The sequence below is a fragment of the Thermobia domestica genome, chromosome 15 (genome assembly GCF_964235325.1).
Source record: "Thermobia domestica chromosome 15, izTheDome1.hap1.1, whole genome shotgun sequence".
Lineage (NCBI taxonomy): Eukaryota > Metazoa > Arthropoda > Insecta > Zygentoma > Lepismatidae > Thermobia > Thermobia domestica.
In genome coordinates, this window is record NC_137468.1 from 192931533 (window position 1) to 192951094 (window position 19562).

Genomic DNA, 19562 nt, shown 5'->3' on the forward strand with positions numbered 1-19562 from the left:
GTGTATTAAGTAAAGCTGATTCAGAGTACCGGTATACGAAAGTGAAGAGTCAGGGTGCGGAACCAATGAAGTGTTGGTGAAGTGCTTACAAATTTTTTAAGTAGCTATTTACAAATCATAAGAGCGAAAGAATGGTAAAATGTGGAGAATAGTAGAAGGTAAGGGGTTTTTTCAGGTTTGTAAGTACAAGTGTAAATGAAGAGACCATTCACATATCCTTGTATCTTGAAACCAGTGGTTTTATACGTTTACCCACCACCGTTGACGCGCCTACTCCTTACAGGCGCGCTCTCTCGCTACCGCTCGGGCTCCCCCTGCTGCGCTCCTGCTCTGACTCAATTATATAATATTCGTGTGCTTTTTAATGGCCACCTAGCACAGATTGGTTCGTATATTGGCATTAGACGATTTAAAGTGGATCTGCACCGGAGAATGGATGTGCACAATTCAAAAATGTTTGCTGGAGGTACAAAAAGTGAATGTAAAGAGAGAGAAGTATATATTTCATGAACTTATGTATGGATCCCTATTCCTAAATCTAACCTATTTGCAGAGACATTTAGCCATAGAAATCTACGAAATTCCTATAGCCTTTAATATAGCTTATTTTATGAAACTCTTTTGCCATGTTTGGCTTTTTTTATTAGGCGTTAAATTCTAAAAATACTGTTCCCTTGAAAATAAAGTGTATTTTTTTTAAAAAAAAAAATAGCCTTTTTGTCATTATATATTACCGTATTAATTGATTTCCCTAAACAAAGGGTATTTTATTTCGCAACAAACACTTGTTTTTCATTCTTCTTTCTTCTCACCCACAGATTTACAATTACTTAACAATACTTATCGACTCAGACAGAATTTTAATGTCGCTCCCGTAACGACCCCGTTTGATATTTTTTTAATTATTTTAATTTTGGAATTTCATTGCAAGAAAGAACGCTTTCTAATACAAATTCGGGTCGAGGGCATAAGCTCACCTATTTTAATGCAAAAGCGGACCAATCTAATAGGACATAAATTACCAAAATAGCCTAATAATAATCAGCGATATTGCTACAATTTACGTTAAACATACATTAGAATATGCAATGCTTAGCAATATAGTATATAATACACAGTTTATATTGAACATACATTAAAATATCTAATAGTAGTGGTCTATATAATACATAATTTCCAATAAACAGAGTTTAAATTACATAAATGCAGCATAGGTTTGTCGTAGTGTTATACGGCATCAGTTCTTAGTAAATATAGTAATACACAGTTTATATTAAACACACGTCAAATTATCTAATAGTAGTGGTCAAGGGCGCCCATGTTGTGGTTTCCAAGGGGGGGCAAGTATAAGCGACATTTCAAATGTAGTCTCAAATTTTGCGTTAACTATTCTAAAATATCTATTGGGTTTTCGATCTTCCGAAGCACAATTTCCTCTAAAGGGAGGACGAGCGCCCCATCTTGCCCCCCTGATGGGCGCCCTTGGTAGTGGTCTATATAATACATAATTTAGAATGCATAACAATTGAAGAAAGAAACAAATATAGAATTTAATTAGGGTGTTCACAGGTACATACTACAGCTACGCACACGATACTGTTCCTTGGACTTTGTATGCCTTGGCAGAATTTACCTTGGATTTTGTTCGATTGGATTTTGTCCTCTTGTACTTTGTCCGCTTGGATCTTGTCCTAAACTCATATATCACTTATTAGAAATCAGAATGAAATATTAAGCATGTTGCAGAGTTCAAGTCTTAAGGTTGTCATCATACTTGCAGACCAATAGTCATCAAATGAATCTCTTTCTTATTTACTAAAAACTAAACAGCAACTTATGAACCAAAAAGAGAAAAAAAGCTTAGTGTTAGTAAATAAGAAAGATATTTGTTTGAGTGTTGGTCTGCAAGAACTACGACACCACTAAGAAGGTAGACCTAAATACATCCGAGTATGATGAATTCGTTAAAACAAGCCACAAACCTGAATCATCAATCCTGTTAGCAAGAAAATTGTATTATGAAAGTATTCATGCCAAATCATGAAATTATCTTAATGCAATGATGATTTGTCCAGCCTATAAGAAAAATTTGGTTCCAAAATTTCCGGAATCAAAATTAGGCCTTCTGTCGCCCATATTTAACACATGAAACTTGCAACATCCCTATTTTATTCTGATATCTGATAACTGCTATATGATATTAGTAGCTCTACTTTCTACTGAGTTACTAGGCTTATTTGTAATTGTAGTCAAAGGCTCTGGATAGATTTTAGTATCCAGGGCATTTTATTACAAGTTCCTCAAGGTCTGCCCACGTTTAATACAACACAACTCCGCAACGTCCTTATTATTTTTTTATACCTGATAGATAAGTCATATAAGATAGTAGCCCCATTTTCTGCTTAGAAAGTAACCAACATCTGAATTTCAATATTCGGTGAATTTTATTACAATTCCCTCAAGGAACTTAAGTTTGCTATCGGTGAGCTTTTGTCCGCCCATGTAATATAAGACTGCCGGTGAACTTATTTCCAACATCCAATTTAGTAAACTGTTCTTTTTCTCAAGCCATACAGATTGTTTTTGTTTATAGAAGCTAACAAATAGGATATCCGATTACAGTGAAAACTCTTAATGCAATCATGATTATTCATGTGGGTATACGGAAAAATAAGAAGTGTTTATAAGGACTATGACCTACCGAAAGAAGTAGGCCTACCACCGAAAATTGGGAGAATGGCAGTTTACACAAACACAGCAAATCCACAATCCAACGATGGTGAATCCAGTACCAGCCCCTCGGCTAACAGCGACATCGTCGACTTTTAATTCAACTGATAGTATGGCTGTTGACTTTCACATATTAGATCAGTTGTTGATGAATTTTGTGGCAATTTAAAGTCATGTAGGTTGCTTATTAGTCTTCAGTGAATAAAATTTAACATTTTAAATTTTACTATAACTCACTTCTAAACCTACACACAAAAAGGGATGTAAAATCTACAATGTGGGTTATACGCTAGCAGTTTAAAATCTAGCCAATTTTGAGTTTTAAAAAAAACTAATTTCTAAAGGCTATCTAGCCTAGTTTCCTCAGAGATTGTTGGTAACACTGTTCTTCAGTGCACTTCAGGGACTGTGGTTCTTTTAACGCTGCCACTGCGTATTCTTTTCAACATTATTTTGTTTTTCTTTTTGATTACACCATTTACTAGTTACTGAAGTGTTAATTTGTAGACTCTCCTTTGATTGTAAGGAATGCTGCGAGATTCAGCGAACACATTTACTACGAAATGTTTTTAATTTCAACGTCTGTTCACGCTTAATTTTGGTATGTTTCATTCAAAAGAATCGTAATCAGGGCTATTCAGTTAAGCAGTAATTACTCGTACAAAAGAAAGAAATTTCTCTTTTTAATTCCTTAGAGTCTCTCCACGCTTAGTTGAATAAAAAATTTAAACAACAACGAACTACGAACAACAAAAAATTAAAATTAGCGACGAACTTAGAATATTAAATTATTCAGAACGAAAACCTAACATTCCGTAAGATTAAAAGAATGGAAAAAAACTGTCATTGTGATGGTGACAAGTTGTATTAAAGTTTTCAGCAACAGGAAACGCCTAAGATTTCTTTTTAACTCATTAACAGTAATTATCGTTTTATTTTCCTCTGTCATTAATGTGTCACCAATCAACAGAATGATAAAACTAGTGGCATCTAGCGTCAGAATTGTAAATTGTTTAAAAACCGAACCAGGCGTTGAAGTACTTTTTTATTAGTAATAAAGCAAAGAACATAACCTATTCTACTAATTCTTACCACAGAGACATATGGATTCAAACAAACAATGACATAATTTCTATAATGTTATTTTAGCGCATAACGAAAAATATGTCCACAGATAAGACGGAGTCTGTTTAGTACAAGGGGTCCAGAAGCACGTAAAACACACAAATTTACAGGAGAAATGAATGATGCAAGTACTTAGACGTAACATAACGTAACCAAATCTAACCTAACCTAACATAAACTAACCTAAGCTAACCTGAACTAACCTGAACTAACCTAATATTAGTAGAAATAGGCGAAATTCTATCATATTTTGGAAAATTATGCGGGACCCTCTACACTAATATAACGCAAACTAAACTAACCTAAACTAACCTAACCTACCCTAAACTAACCGAATGTGAACAGAAATTACCAAAATTGTAACATTTTTTAGAGAAAAGAGCTGGATCCCTTCTGCTAAACATATCTAGGAGGCCGATAAGACTAATGGCGTACAGAGAAATTTGTGAAGTGGGGACGGAATTCAATCTTTCAGGTTTCTTATAATATATAGACTATGAGTGGCTCAGGAAAACATAAGGATATATATTACATTTTCTACCTTTCAACTAAAGTGGGAGAGAAGGTTTAACACTCCATTGCAATTTAATGCAGTGACATAATTAGACTAAACGAGCTTCCCCTGTCATCTGTAGGCGTATTACCGAAATTAAACAACCTACATACTGATCTATGATTCAATCCCAACGTACTCCACCGGGGAAAAGACCTGCATTTACTATTCCCCTAGAAATTGATTGGAGCTTCAAACTTTCCGGTTTCCCTCCAAAACATAATACTATGTTCTACCTGCTGGAAGCAAAACAACTTCAGATGTTAACCACCAAAAAATCATAGTCAACTGTAGTCAACGATCGTCAAGTGTCGAAGAGTAATGAAGTCATCAACATTTGTAGATATAAGGGGCCAGAACACCGCAGAAGGCTTCAATCTCCACCGAATGATTGTCACCTCTACTTTGTAGGACACCTGGTCTCTGAGAGATCTTTATCCTTACCACTTTCTAGAACGCCTGGTCTCAGAGAGTTCCTTTATCCTTACCACTTTCTAGGACGCCTGGTCTCTGAGAGTTCCTTTATCCTTACCATTTTCTAGGACGCCTGGTCTCTGAGAGTTCCTTTATCGTTACCACTTTCTAGAACGCCTGGTCTCTGAGAGTTCCTTTATCCTTACCACTTTCTAGGACGCCTGGTCTCTGAGAGCTCCTTTATCCTTACCACTTTCTAGGACGCCTGATCTCTGAGAGATATTTATCCTTACCACTCTCTAGGATGCCTGGTCTCTGAGAGATCTTTATCCTTACCAATCTCTAGGACACCTGATCTCTGAGAGCTCCTTTATCCTTACCACTTTCTAGGACGCCTGGTCTCTGAGAGCTCCTTTATCCTTATCACTTTCTAGGACGCCTGGTCTCTGAGAGTTCCTTTATCCTTATCACTTTCCAGGACACCTGGTCTCTAAGAGGTTCTTTTGCTAGAGTGCCTGGTCTCTGCAAAATACTTCACCACTTTCTAGAATACCTCGTCTCTGAGTTTTATTCACCCCTCTAAGACGCCTGATGCCTGGGATGCCGAAGTGCCTTGGATGCTATTACCCTAGGACGCTAGGTCTTTGGGTTCCTACAAATTCACCAAGAAAGACACCAAATGTCTAAGAGGAACCTATATTTAAGCTATAATATATATATAAAATTATAATGAAATCTGATGGGAAAATCCAAAATTTACCGTGTACCCATTTTAGCTCTACCCCAAAAAGGCAGAATTTAGAAGAAATTTGGCATCATTTTTAGGGTAGCTAAAAATCCCTATCTTTTCCTAGTGTTTGTTACTCAACTTATAGAAATAATCTAGTCTCTATCAATCACATTTGGTGACTGTTGATCTATTCTTTATCTAAAGCTGATACTTCATCAAAATACAAGTGTGTAACTCTGAATATTCTGTAAAAATTTCATAGGCTCTCACGTTTTTCCACTTGAGAAATATTGAATACTTGGCATATAACAAGCAGTAGATGGCATACACAGTGCGTTCAAAAACTTTCGGGACTATCTCGAAATAAAATACTTGACGAGGCCACAAACACTTATTTTCAATTTAGTTTCCTACAAACAATCCTTCCCGCTTCACGAAACCCTCATCGGACCGGTTGTAAAGGCTCTGCAACTCCATAGTAAAGTTCTCCGCTGGAATGATATTCAGTATTGCCGTTACGTTATATATATCGTAGGGTGTTTCAAAACAACACCGATAAAATTTGGGAGGACAAAAGATAGGACCACACCAAGATAGGACAAAAAGTATAGATCAACCTGACTGCACAAGTACTTCCTTTCGGAGTTATAGGTTGCCGAAAACCTGAAAAAATAAACTTTAAGGGTCCATATCTTCACAACTATGGGACTTACCGTAGACGAGTCAAAACTTCACTTAGGACCTAGTATGTACCCTATCTAAATATCCACGTTCCAAAACCTGAGGTACTTCCGAAAAAAAAAAGTACAGGTAATTGCCGAGTACATCAAATGATGAGGTTTAGGTATACAAAAAGTATTGAACCTTTGATTGGCAAAAATACAGTTATTGATTTTGAAATCCGAAACACTATTCTCCTTCAAAGTTGTGTCCTTGCTAATGTACACATTTCTCCCAGCTCTCCCGCAATTAGTGGAAACACTTTTAGAAGGCAGTTTTTGGAAGGCTTGCAACCGTGCTGTCGCATTCTGCATGATGTCTTTTTTGACTCAAATCGGATGTCTTTTATTGCCATTTTCAGTTTAGAAAATAACCAAAAGTCACATGGAGCCATATCGGGTGAGTACGGAGCATAACGACATACAGGAATATTGTGTTTGGCGTTGAAAGCCTGAATCAAATTTCGCGGACGCTCCCCTTATGAACAAATTCTCATTCAAAATTGAATGTACCGGTCCAATTGAATGGTTTTCGTTTGGATATCGCCAAGAGTTTGGCAAAATTTAATGTTATATCGTTGCTCAAGTTTTTCTGTCATTTTACACACACAAAAAAAAAAAAACTGAAATCTGACAACCGCTCAGAATATGTCTTCACTCGTTGCCCGGCTGTCAACGACTGAAGCTTCCTGCGAGCGGGGAAAATCATGACCGAGCATGAGTGTCTCCTCTACATGTTCAATGAAGAAAGTATCCCGTGCTTAATTGTTTTAGGTGTGAAAAAATAAGGTTCCATACTTTTTGAACACACCTCGCATTTGCGCGTAGCTAAACTCAATGTATAAAAACTATCGCGTGAGTACCTTAGGATTCTGAAACATGGATTTTTTGATAGGGCACATACTAGTTCCTAAGTGAAGTCTTGACAAGATTACGCAACGTCCCATTGTTTTGGAGCTATGGACCTTTAAAGTTAATTTTTTCATGTTTTCGGCAACCTATAAGTCCGAAAGGAAGCATTCGTGCACCCAGGCTGATCTATACTTTTTGTCTTACTGTAGTGTTAGGAATTACCTCAGACATGTCGGTGTTATTTTGAATATATAAAACATTTAGAACAAAGAAACGCGATTTTTGTAAAGCCAAAATTAAGGAACTTGAAGATAATAGTAAAAGTAAAAACATTCGGGACAGGTATAAGGGGATCAACGAATTTAAGAAATACTATCAACCTCGTTCTTATATATTAAACAAAGCTGACGGGACAGTTCTCACTGATATGGATAGCATCTTAAAAAGATGGAAAGGTTTCTTTGACGATTTGCTGAACACACAGCCAAAAACTAATATGCATAGAGAAAGGGAAGTACACACCGCAGAACTGTATATTCCGGAACACAACGGAATAGAAGTAGAAAGCGCTATAAAGAAGTTAAAGAAACACAAATCTCCGGGTGTAGACGAAATTCCGGCTGAGTTAATTTTAGCTGGAGGCGAAAAATTGTGGAACAAGATACACAAACTCATTCTCTTCATCTGGAACAAGGAAGAATTGCCACAAGAGTTGAAATAATCAATCATTGTTCTAATTTGCAAGAAAGGCTACAAAACTGACTGTAATAATTATCGAGGCATTTCTCTTCTGTTAACATCATTTAAAATCCTTTGAAACTTGTCTATGTTGGCCACTATTAGTTCCATTGGAAAGTGGCCAACTTATAGAAAATAATTGTGCTTGGCGCATTTGTAGAATAGGATTTTTAATATTACTTGATTGTAAAATTTTAATAAGCAGTGGCACGACAGCTACTTTTAAACTGAACTGACTAAACAGTGACAAACATTTTCTGTAGACACTTTTCGAAAAATTCTGAATCAGTTATTAATGACAAATTAATTAATTCTAGACGTATTTCTTTTATTCTTTTTGGCACACGCACGTTGTAATTTTGTACGTAACTACCACTCAATGATCTACAAGTGTTTCCCTCGGAGTAAAAGATGTTTTGAGAAAATCTTAAGGGAATTCCTCTCAAAAACACCGCTACCTTTCGTCAACCCGTCAGGTGCCACTAGTTGACAATTGAGATAGCTTTAACCTTGAGAATTTTCCAGAAAGGTCCCCACTGATAAAATTAGCTAATGATTTTATCAAAACAGAGTAAACAAATACGTACAACAATTTCCTGAATTCCTGTACATGCTTTTTCTTATTCACAAGTTCCTCCACCGTCCCTTTATAAGGGTAGTGTTTTGGCTATGACCTCCAAGAACAAATCGTGGGAATTCATGGTCTTTGTCTCCAATCACAAATACAGAACATCTGCCTCTCATTCAAAAGAGTTAAGAAAAATAACAAAACGATATTTTTCGTGGCCAAGATATACAGGTTAATTTATCATTATAATGATAGGGTAAACACTGCTTCAATACGGCCAACTTCCAAGATAGACAGGTGGCCAACTTACAGAATAATAAGTAATGAATGTCTTATGGGAAAATGCAAGTTTAAGACAAATCAGGCCAAGATGAACAGGTGGCCAAGTTAACAGGTTTTAATGTATTCTATTAACAAGATTGACCCAATACGCAGATGAAATTATTGGGATTATCAGTGGGATTTAGAGGAAATGAATCAACTATCGACCAAACATTTACCATTCGACAAATATTCGAAAAGAAGTGGGAATACAATACCCCGGTACATCAACTATTTATTGATTTTAGAAAGGCTTACGACTCGGTTAGGAGAAAAGCATTGTAAAGCATTCTTACAGAACATGGAATACCGGAAAAGCTAATTAGATAAATTAGAATATGTTTAAATGAATCCCAAAGTAAATTCAAGGTAGGAAAACTTTTGTCTGCGTGTTTTCATGTCGAAAATAGCCTGAAACAAGGAGATACGTTGTCGCCATTATTATTCAACTTTGTTCTGGAATACGCAATAAGGAAAATCAAAGATAGCAACCAGGGCCTAGCGTTGAACGATATTCACCAGGTTGTGGCATATGCTGATGATGTAAATTTAATAGGGGATGATAGGAGAACAATAGAAAGAAATGCAGTGATCTTATTAAACGCTTGAAGGGACATGGATTTAGAAGTAAATGCAGAGAAAACTGAATTCATGGAAGTGCGTCTCGACCGTAATACGGAAAATTACGGATGCGTTAAAATATTAAATAGTACTTTTGATGAAGTGGATACTTTCAAATATCTAATATCAATATTAACAGACGAAAATCATATTCACAAAGTAATTAAATGTCGACTAAAAGCAGGGAATTCGTGTTACTATTCGGTTCAAAATCTCTTTTCGTCGCGAATTCTGTCGAGGAATTTGAAGCTTAAAATATATAAAACGATAAACACGCCTGTTTTCTGTATGGTTGCGAAACATAGTCGCTTACTCTGAGGGAAGAACATACACTGAAAGTATTAGCGAACAATATAATGAAACGAATATTCGGACTCAAGAGGAATGGCGGAAACTTCATAACGAGGAACTACATAATTTATACGGTTTACCAAACATTGTTAGGGTCATCAAGTCTAGGAGGCTTAGGTGGATAGGTCATGTAGCTAGAGTGGAAGAAAGTAGAAATGCTTTCAAAGTCTTAATTGGAAGACCAATCGGAAAACGACCATTAGGAAGACCTAGGAGCAGATGGGAGGACAATATTAAGATGGATCTCGCAGAGATAGGAATGCAAAGTAGAAACTGGATCCAGTTGGCTAAGGATAGAAGTCAATGTAGAGCTGTTGTGAACGCGGCATTGAACCTCCGGGTTCCATAGGCCATGTCTCAAATGTCCCCTGAAATAGGGTAACTAGTATCATAGGGTAACAGGGTAACATATTATCAGAGTTACCACAAAATGTAAGAGGAAAGATCATCTCCAAATATGATGTTTTCAATCTAAAGTGAAGGAATTTTTAAAATTGGACGAGCCGTTTGAGTTGCACACTCTTTATGCACAAAATGTTTAATGAAAATAAAGTGTTGCCATTTAACTGGACCCACAACATAAGTGAATGAAGTTACTGTATTTTACGCTAATATGTCGAAGGTCAGCCCCAATTTTAAACAGTAACTTCATTCAATTTTATTATGAGCCCAGGTAAATGACAACGTTGCATTTTCATTTAACATTGGGCGCATAAAGAGTGTAGAGCCCAAACGGCTCGTCCAATTAGAAAAGAATCCTTCACTCTAGATTGAAAACATCATATTTGGAGATGATTTTTCCTCTTACATTTTGTGGTAACTCTGATAATAACCGAGTTACCCTATGTCATGGGACTTTTGACAAATCCTACACACACATATATATATATATATATATATATATATATATATATATATATATATATATATATATATATATATTACTTTTGTATAGATTCTTATTTAAATTATGTAACCGGTTTGCTGCATTGTAAATTTTAACATAAATTTATCATAAGGGCAATTTTTCTATCCATCTTATAATGTCGGAAGGTAAACGCGCCGAGATTGTTTTTGTGTGGTGTGATTAGAAAGCGGTATTGCAAATGTCTCTGTGTTGAGACATTTTATATTTCGTACATTAGGAGTTAACGGTGTATTTTAACTAGTGTTGAATCAAAAAGGGAGAAATCTGAGATTAATTCTACGGAGCTGTTTAGTTTTGCAGACACAGATACGTTATTATTTCATAATAGTTTGTATTTTATTTACGTTCTCCCTGGAAAATACAAGGTCTTTTACTTTGTATTACTTATGTAGGCGGAGTGTTTAAACATTACCAACTCCTTTAAATTGTTCAAATCAATTAGAAACTAAATATTTGTAAATAGATACAATTCTCGAAATCTTTTCGCTTCAGGGCCAATTTGTTCTTAGGGAAGGCCATGAATTCCGCTGAGTTGAAGAACTGTCTTCTGTTGACGAAAACTTGACGCACAACAAAATTGATGTGAGCTGGTGCATTTTGCTTTTACTAAGACAATCACATCAATACGCGATCTGAATTATTACGTACGTTTCAGTCACGGTTTTACAGCATTTAAAAGAAAACTTGAGTGCAGCCTATTGCTTCATTCTTTCAATACAACATATGAAGATACACGTATGAATGTGACGGCCGGTGCGCAACAGCACTCCAATGAACGACTTCCTCATGTCGTTCCAGTTCTCTTAACGATGGGTTCCGTGAATATGTGAGGCAGGAAGGAATGTATGTACAAAACTAACACCATAATAATTTTTTTTCTGAAATTGTTAAGTATTTTAGAGAACACCATGGCTCATTGATAGAGTGCTTCTCTCTGGTGCGCGTGGTCCCGGATTCGATTCTCGTCCAAGTAAGTTTGTGGTAGGCAATATAGTGCCCGTGGGTTTCCTCGGGATACTCCCGTTTCCTCCCACTTTCTCATTCCACTAATGCTTCCATTATCGTTCACCTGCATTACATATTCATTTCTCTTAGCCTCAACGGCATAATTATGAGACGTTAAACTCAAAGATTTTTTTTTAAAAAAAAAGTATTTTATTTCGAGATAGTCCCGCTAATTACTGAAAGCTAATCAAATAACATTGTTTCATTGTAAATTTTCATGCGTGTTTTTCTGAGAAAATAGAAAAAAATCATGGTGCTAAAAATGATGTCATGAGTCTCCAACAGTAAATGATCTTTTACTTGCTTTAATCCACGTCTCGCTTAGCCGGAAGAGCATAATCGTGGGACGTTAATCTGAAAGATTTTATTTCCTTCACAGCTTATGTTTATTCTTATATAATGCATCAATTAATAATATTTTAAAAACTTATCTAGCAGAATAAAGATATTAAAATTCATTAGATTTACACCGAATAACATATATTTTAAGTCCATAAAAATTAATTCATCTCGATTTTCTCGGAAACTACGCATAATAATTTGTTCTCAATCAAATATCTTCTCCAGATCAATTTAATCTATCGATTTATATGTATCTTTATCTTCAGATAATATTATAGTGAAACAAAAGTTAAAGTGGAGATAATAATTTTGAGCTATATCTCATGAACCATATAATACATTGTTTAGTTACTGTATACGTGAGCATCAATTTCTTCTCAGAAGATGACGTTATTATCTTTCAGAATATATTTTAGGCTTATCAAAAACGAACTAATTTTTATCGATTTTCTCGAAAACGACGCATCTCTATTTAAAGTCTCACAGATCATTTTGTTCAGTTGTACGAAATCTACTAATTAACAAACAAACTCTATGCCCTATGGAACCTGGAGCTTCACAAAAACTCTCCACTGGCTTCTATCTTTAATCACCTGGACCCAGTTTCTACTTTGTATTCCTATTTCTGCGAGATCCATCTTAATATTCTCTTACTGTATGCGCCATGTCTTTCTAATGGTCATTTTCCGATTGGACTTCTAATTAAATTTTTTAAATCATTAATACTTTCTTCCATTCTGGCTGCATGACCTGCCCACCTAAGCCTCCTAGAATTGATGACCCTAACAATTCTGTAAACGGTATAAATTATGTAGTTCCTCGTTATGAAGTTCCCGCCATTCCCCATTCCTGTTCCTCTTGGGTCCGAATATTCGTCTCAGCATCTTGTTCTCAAATACGTTTAGTCTACGTTCTTCCCTCAGAGTAAGCGACCACGTTTTGTAGCCATACAGCACAATAGACATGATTATCGTTTTATATATTTTATGCTTGAAATTTCTCGACAGGATTCTATTTTTTAAAAATACGTAATTTCTTCTTAGTTTTTACGCAAAACAGTAATATTTTAAGTGATCGGTTACCAGATGAAACAGAAGCTTTCAATACTCAATGTGTAACTTAACGTTCGGTTACAGAAGCTTTCTCCTTGTGATGCTACATCTTCCAGATTATACGTTACCAAGGGCGCCCATGTTGTGGTTTCCAATGAGGGCAAGTATAAGCGACGTTTCAAAAATAGTTTCAAATTTTGCTGTAACTTATGTAAAAATTCTATTGGATTTTCGATATTCTGAAGTATAATTTCCTTTAGGGTGGCGAGCGCCCCACCTTGCCCCTCACGTTACGTTCTTCTTTACGTAATTTAAAGTGTACATATTTCGTATTATATATCTATTTCTGTTCAATTGTGTTGTTCTCCATACGATTCTAATAATTATTTCCTTTGTATACACAGTTTACGTAACTATGTTGCAATATTTTTAATATATCAGTATAGCCTTTTGATTTGATTTGATTTTAGTTCAGTTAAGCTTCTTTCAGCAGCGAGGCTATGTATAACGTGGATTTACAGCTTAGCGTGGAATCCGAACCACATGAGTTCTCGCCGGGAATCGAACTAGTGTCCCCAAGGCAACCGTTTTTGTTCTACAGTGATTAACGTTGAAACAAAAACCGTTTTCTATCAGTGTCCGTTTTACTAAAAGATTATCGATGAAGATGGAGCCTGTTCTTCGAACGCTGAATCGATTCCGATAAAGCAGATGTCGCTATCTATTATCGTTTTTATTCTATGACAATCAACGTTGAAACCCGATACATCACAAAGAGTATTTTCCATCTACTCTCCTTTTTGGTTTATTGAAACAGAACTGGTAATCTTTCATATATGGCAAGTTGCAGGCCCGTAGTCAGCTCAAAAATTTAGGGAGGGGACTGGTTGAAGTTAGGGGGCCCGATCCGACCATATTATAATCAACTGTAAGCATACCGTGAAAATTTTAGGAGGGGCCAGTAAAAATTTAGGGGTCCCTAGACCCCCTGGATACGAGCCTGTGCAGTGGTCACCAGACTTATGAAGCTTCTGAGTGACCGTGTCATTTTAAAATCCTGTTGTGAGCTTCCAACTAAAAGAACTACCAACTTTTAAAACAAATCTTACAATTGTACCCTGTTGTGCAAAAATGAACAAGCGCCAAACTTTGAAAATCCACGTAAATGCGATGATTGGTTCGTGATAAGCATTAGAACGTTTTGTACAATCAAAAAGAGAGGAAAACCAACACCTTTCCAAAAAAAAAACGAAAGATAATTTCACTTTTGATTACGGCTACATTAATGCTGGACATCAACCTTTATACGTAATTTTCTTAAAAGTATGAAAGTGGCGCTTAGTTCGTTTTCGCAGGACACGGTACAATTGTTTATTGCCCAATGAAATGAAACTATCCAAATTAGCAAATATCAAATATACACACACGAAAAACATGCACGACTCCATGCGTATACAGTCAACTGTGAGATGAGGCTGACGACGACAGTTGCGCGGGATAAACAAGTAGTTGTTGAGTTGTTGTCGTCATTCTTCCTGTTGTTAGCGTCAGCTCAGTGGAGGAATCAAGGTTAAGCCAACCGGAACTTTAATGCGATCTACCGAAAGTCCTTGCGAGCTGCTAGTAGCTCGCGATCAACGGTTTGGCGATCACTGATTATAACGACTCACCAAGGGTAGTCGTCAACCTGGTTCGATCGTCGATATATGAATCTCGAGTGGTAGTAATAGTTTGCATGTAAAAATATTTTTACTAATTATACATATTATTATTCTCACCTTTTCTATTAAAATTATAAAGTCGGTGAACGGTATCAAATGGTTTATTAGTTGATACACTTTTATGTATTTTCATTCAAATTGTCATGAACACATACAAGATGATTAGGTATCCATAAACAACAATTACATAGCAACTAAAAACATAACACTATCCCATAATATATTTTTTTTACATATATTAAAAACATTCTTCTTTTGTTATTATTAAATTAATATTCTATTAAGTATATTGCTTATGTATGAGCACTTTCTGCCCAAGGTACAGGTAATTATTAACCTATCCAAAGTATTTCGTTATATAAAATGTCGCCCAACAATTGGACTGAATATAAAAGTCATAAGCGAGTTTGGCTTTTATCTTCAAGAACCACTGGTCCGTTTAAAATAATGATCTTACATTACATATGTTCATCACATTTTGATCGCCCCTCGTATGTATCTTCATTACATATCATAGATATAGATACATTTATAACAAATCTTTCACTTCATTAATACTTATCTTTTATTACATTAATTATATTTATTTCATTATCATTCATTACATTATTATTATATTTGATTATTAAAACGTCGTCGCCTATTTATATATCCTTGAAGGGTGCGAAGTCAAAATCGTAAGAAGCAATTACAGTTAAAACATGAGTTACCATTATCCAGGGCGCATTATATAATAATTATATTAGGTGATATTTTAAAATAAACATTGGATCAATAAGGCATCAAAATATAGAAGAATCTCATTCAAGACAGTCGTTGAATAATTAACTTAATAGAATGAATTTTATACTTAACATAATCTTTGGCAGTTAAGTTTTCAACACCAGTCAATCTAATATAAATAATCTTTGTTTTTAATCAATTATGAATCGAATTATAATTCCTCATATTAGCAAGAAAAAAATAAAAATCATTTGAAAATTAACTTTCCAGTCTATCTAAAACTATATTTAAGTATTTCAAGTATTCATAAGAGACGTTTTCATTATCAACATTAACTCATAAAATTGAAAATAAAAGTTCACAAGAATCTATAACTGATATGGGTTTAACCTAATTTCATTAACGGTAATCAGCTTACATTCGTACTTGCATATGATTCTAATAAAGTACATTGTACTGCACAATCATGATTATGTCCCGTATTACTGTTCTGTACAGGAATTACTTCGATACCTGGATCTTGATGCGAAGTGCCATCTCTTGACCTCCAATTACGCCTATCCACGTAATTTGTTGTATTCCTGGAATTTCGCCATACATTCCGTCTATTTTTAAACCTATTTTGATTATATGATCTAACATAAGGATTGCTACGATTAATTAGGTTAGGCGTATTCCCTACATAACTTTGCCTATTTTGCTCGTTTTGATTGCTAGAATTTACTCGGTTTAGGTTGTGTTCCGTATCATTCACACTTCGGATATTTAGATTCCGAACAGGTACAAAATGATCTGAATTATTCTTATTTTTACCCACTCCTACTTGTTGATTCAAAGCATGGTATTGAGTTTCATAGCATTGGACAAGCATTAATAAATGATTGAAACTCATACATTGTGTAGAAAACAAGATCTGTTGTAACTTAAATGGGAGCAAATTTCGAATCGATGCTATTATTCTAGATTCCGATTGCAATGGATTAACGACTTTTAATTCGTTGTATGTATTTACAACAAACTCAACAACAGATTTATGCAAACGAGGATTGAAATGTTGATTTCTAATGGTGGCATCTCGATTTGCAAGCAAAAAGTCATTTTCATAATTAGCGATCAGTGCCGCTTTGAATTCCTCATATGTATTGATGTGATCACGTACTGCTTTAAACCATAAAGAACATGGTGGGAGTAATACATGAGGGATTAATTGCATATATTGTGATCTATCTATACACATTATATTGCATTCGTCCTGAAATTTTTCCAGGAAAGAAGTAGCGTTTTCATTACATTTACCACTGAATTTACTCATAGCCCGTATTTCACTCATCTTAACACTTAACTTTACCTTTCTTTTATCATTCCGTGTACTTATTGGGTGACAATTCCTATCCATGACGTGATGTGTCGTTACACCATCCCTTTTCCGCCCATCTGTCCTCTTCGGATGAATTTCTTCCAAAATAATATCCTCATCAGACACAGGTGAAGGCGAAGTCATCTCTGGTGAGTGGGGAAACTCCAAGCGATCACTACCCATATTATTGTGGTATGTATTGTCCTTAACCTGTAGCGTTCTAATTTCTTCCTGTAGAGTAGCTATCAATTGCGTATTTGCACGTATGTTGTTAGAATTATTGATGACCTGAATCTTTTGCTGTTGAACAGAAGATTCTATTACTTCTAAATCCTTTTTTACACCACTGATTTCTTGGATTTGGTGGTTGTGCTTATCCTGACAATCCTTGGATATTCTTTTTAACTTTTCCTCGAACTGCGAGGTGATGTCATTCATCGCCTGGACAATTGACTGTTTCGTTTTATCTGACTTCTGTTCCATTCGTCTACTTAATTCCTCATATTGCTTGTTAGATTCTTCGGACTTATGCTCTATCGTCTGCTGTAACTCCTCGTATTGCTTGTTAGATTCTTCGGACTTCTGTTCTATCTTCTGTTCTATCGTCTGCTTTAATTCTTCGCATTGCTTGTTGGATTCTTCGAACTTCTGCTTTAATTCGGTAGACATCTGAATCAATTGTCGCTGTAAGGCTAGCAAGATTCGGTCTTCTGATGTCATTCCTGGTGCTACACTATGTTCACCGTCGTCACTATTATTGGATTCTTTCTCAAGTGCCTCACCATTCATTTTTCTTATGATTAATCTACCACTTCTCAATCTTGTGAAATTTGTATTCATTAACTTTATTACAAAAGTAAATTCACCCTTACTTTGCTTCGGGATATGAATTTACAGCAAATCCCGGGTGAGGTAAACCAAAATTTTTAGCTAATCCCGGTGTGAAGGCACCAAAATTTTTATAACGACTCACCAAGGGTAGTCGTCAACCTGGTTCGATCGTCGATATATGAATCTCGAGTGGTAGTAATAGTTTGCATGTAAAAATATTTTTACTAATTATACATATTATTATTCTCACCTTTTCTATTAAAATTATAAAGTCGGTGAACGGTATCAAATGGTTTATTAGTTGATACACTTTTATGTATTTTCATTCAAATTGTCATGAACACATACAAGATGATTAGGTATCCATAAACAACAATTACATAGCAACTAAAAACATAACACTATCCCATAATATATTTTTTTACATATATTAAAAACATTCTTCTTTTGTTATTATTAAATTAACATTCTATTAAGTATATTGCTTATGTATGAGCACTTTCTGCCCAAGGTACAGGTAATTATTAACCTATCCAAAGTATTTCGTTATATGATGTATGGCAAAAATATTGGAGTTGTATAGTTTAGAAATCTGCTTCGTTTCATAATGTAAAGAAAAGTCAGTTGTTTGTGGCACCAGCTCCTGATAAACAAGAAGTAAAGTAATACATATTCAGCTTATATGTATTTAATATTCACAAAGTTTGTTGTAGAACTCAAGCAAGCTGTGCATTTTCATGTTAATTTTACTTAATTTATTACGAGGGTAAGTAAAAAATTACTTAATTTATTACGAGAGTAAGACAAAAGTTACTTAATTTATTACGAGGGTAAGTCAAAAATTACTTAATTTATTACGAGAAAAAGAATCATGAAGATACAATCATCATCAAACAGAATTATTTTTAATAATATAAAATTTCTCAATTTTTTTTACTAGTGTACACATATAACATTTCTGGTTAATGAAGTTTCTAGAAAAAAAATAGTATATACAAAAGTACTAATACATTTAGAGAAACATCAAAATTAACATATTTAAAACAGCAAACAGTAAAAATTAAACATAATTTTGGTACTATATAAACCGACAATTGTAGAAACGAAGGATAACACATGATGATTAATAAGTGTTTCAGTCCTCTATACTTAGATTTTGCCATAATCCCAGTCACACAATAATAAACAAAAATATCATTTTATACTGTATATGACTTTGAAGTAGCAATTATTAACATTCAGAAAATGTTTATATTTATTTTAGATAAAAAATTTCGTCTAGCTTGGGTGAAGATGCGAAGGAGTTTAATATGCTAATGGCATTGCCTCTTTGTATGGCTAGGCTTATCCTTTGTGTCAAAAAGTAACCACTTCTAGGATCTCCTGATTTATTAATTAATTTTGATCCTAATTCCTTTAAAAACATTCTGGCTTCTTTGCTAAAAACGCCCATTGTTTCCGTGGCAAATGCAATAAAAATGTGATCTTCTTTAAGTTTTGAATATTTAAAATGTTTCCGCATACACGCTGTCTCTGCTGCACTTCCCGCTTCTTCACTAGTTGGCGTTAAGTAAGATGGGGCAAAAGTATCTACACATGTTACATCCCATACTAGACATTGTCCCCTTTTCCAAGGTGTCAAAGTAATTCCATCTGGCCGCTTATTGTCATTCCGATACATTCCTGGTGGCTCTAAAATGTTAGGACAGTCTATACTGGTGAGGGTTCGTTTTATTATTTGATTTAATTCACTGTGACGTGAAATTCTCCCTCCACTTTTGATGCAACTTAATGCGTGTAAGCCTTTCTCATCCATCCGACTTTGACACGCACATGTGAATTCATAGCAAATACTAAGTCCTAGGCGTAAAGCTACACATA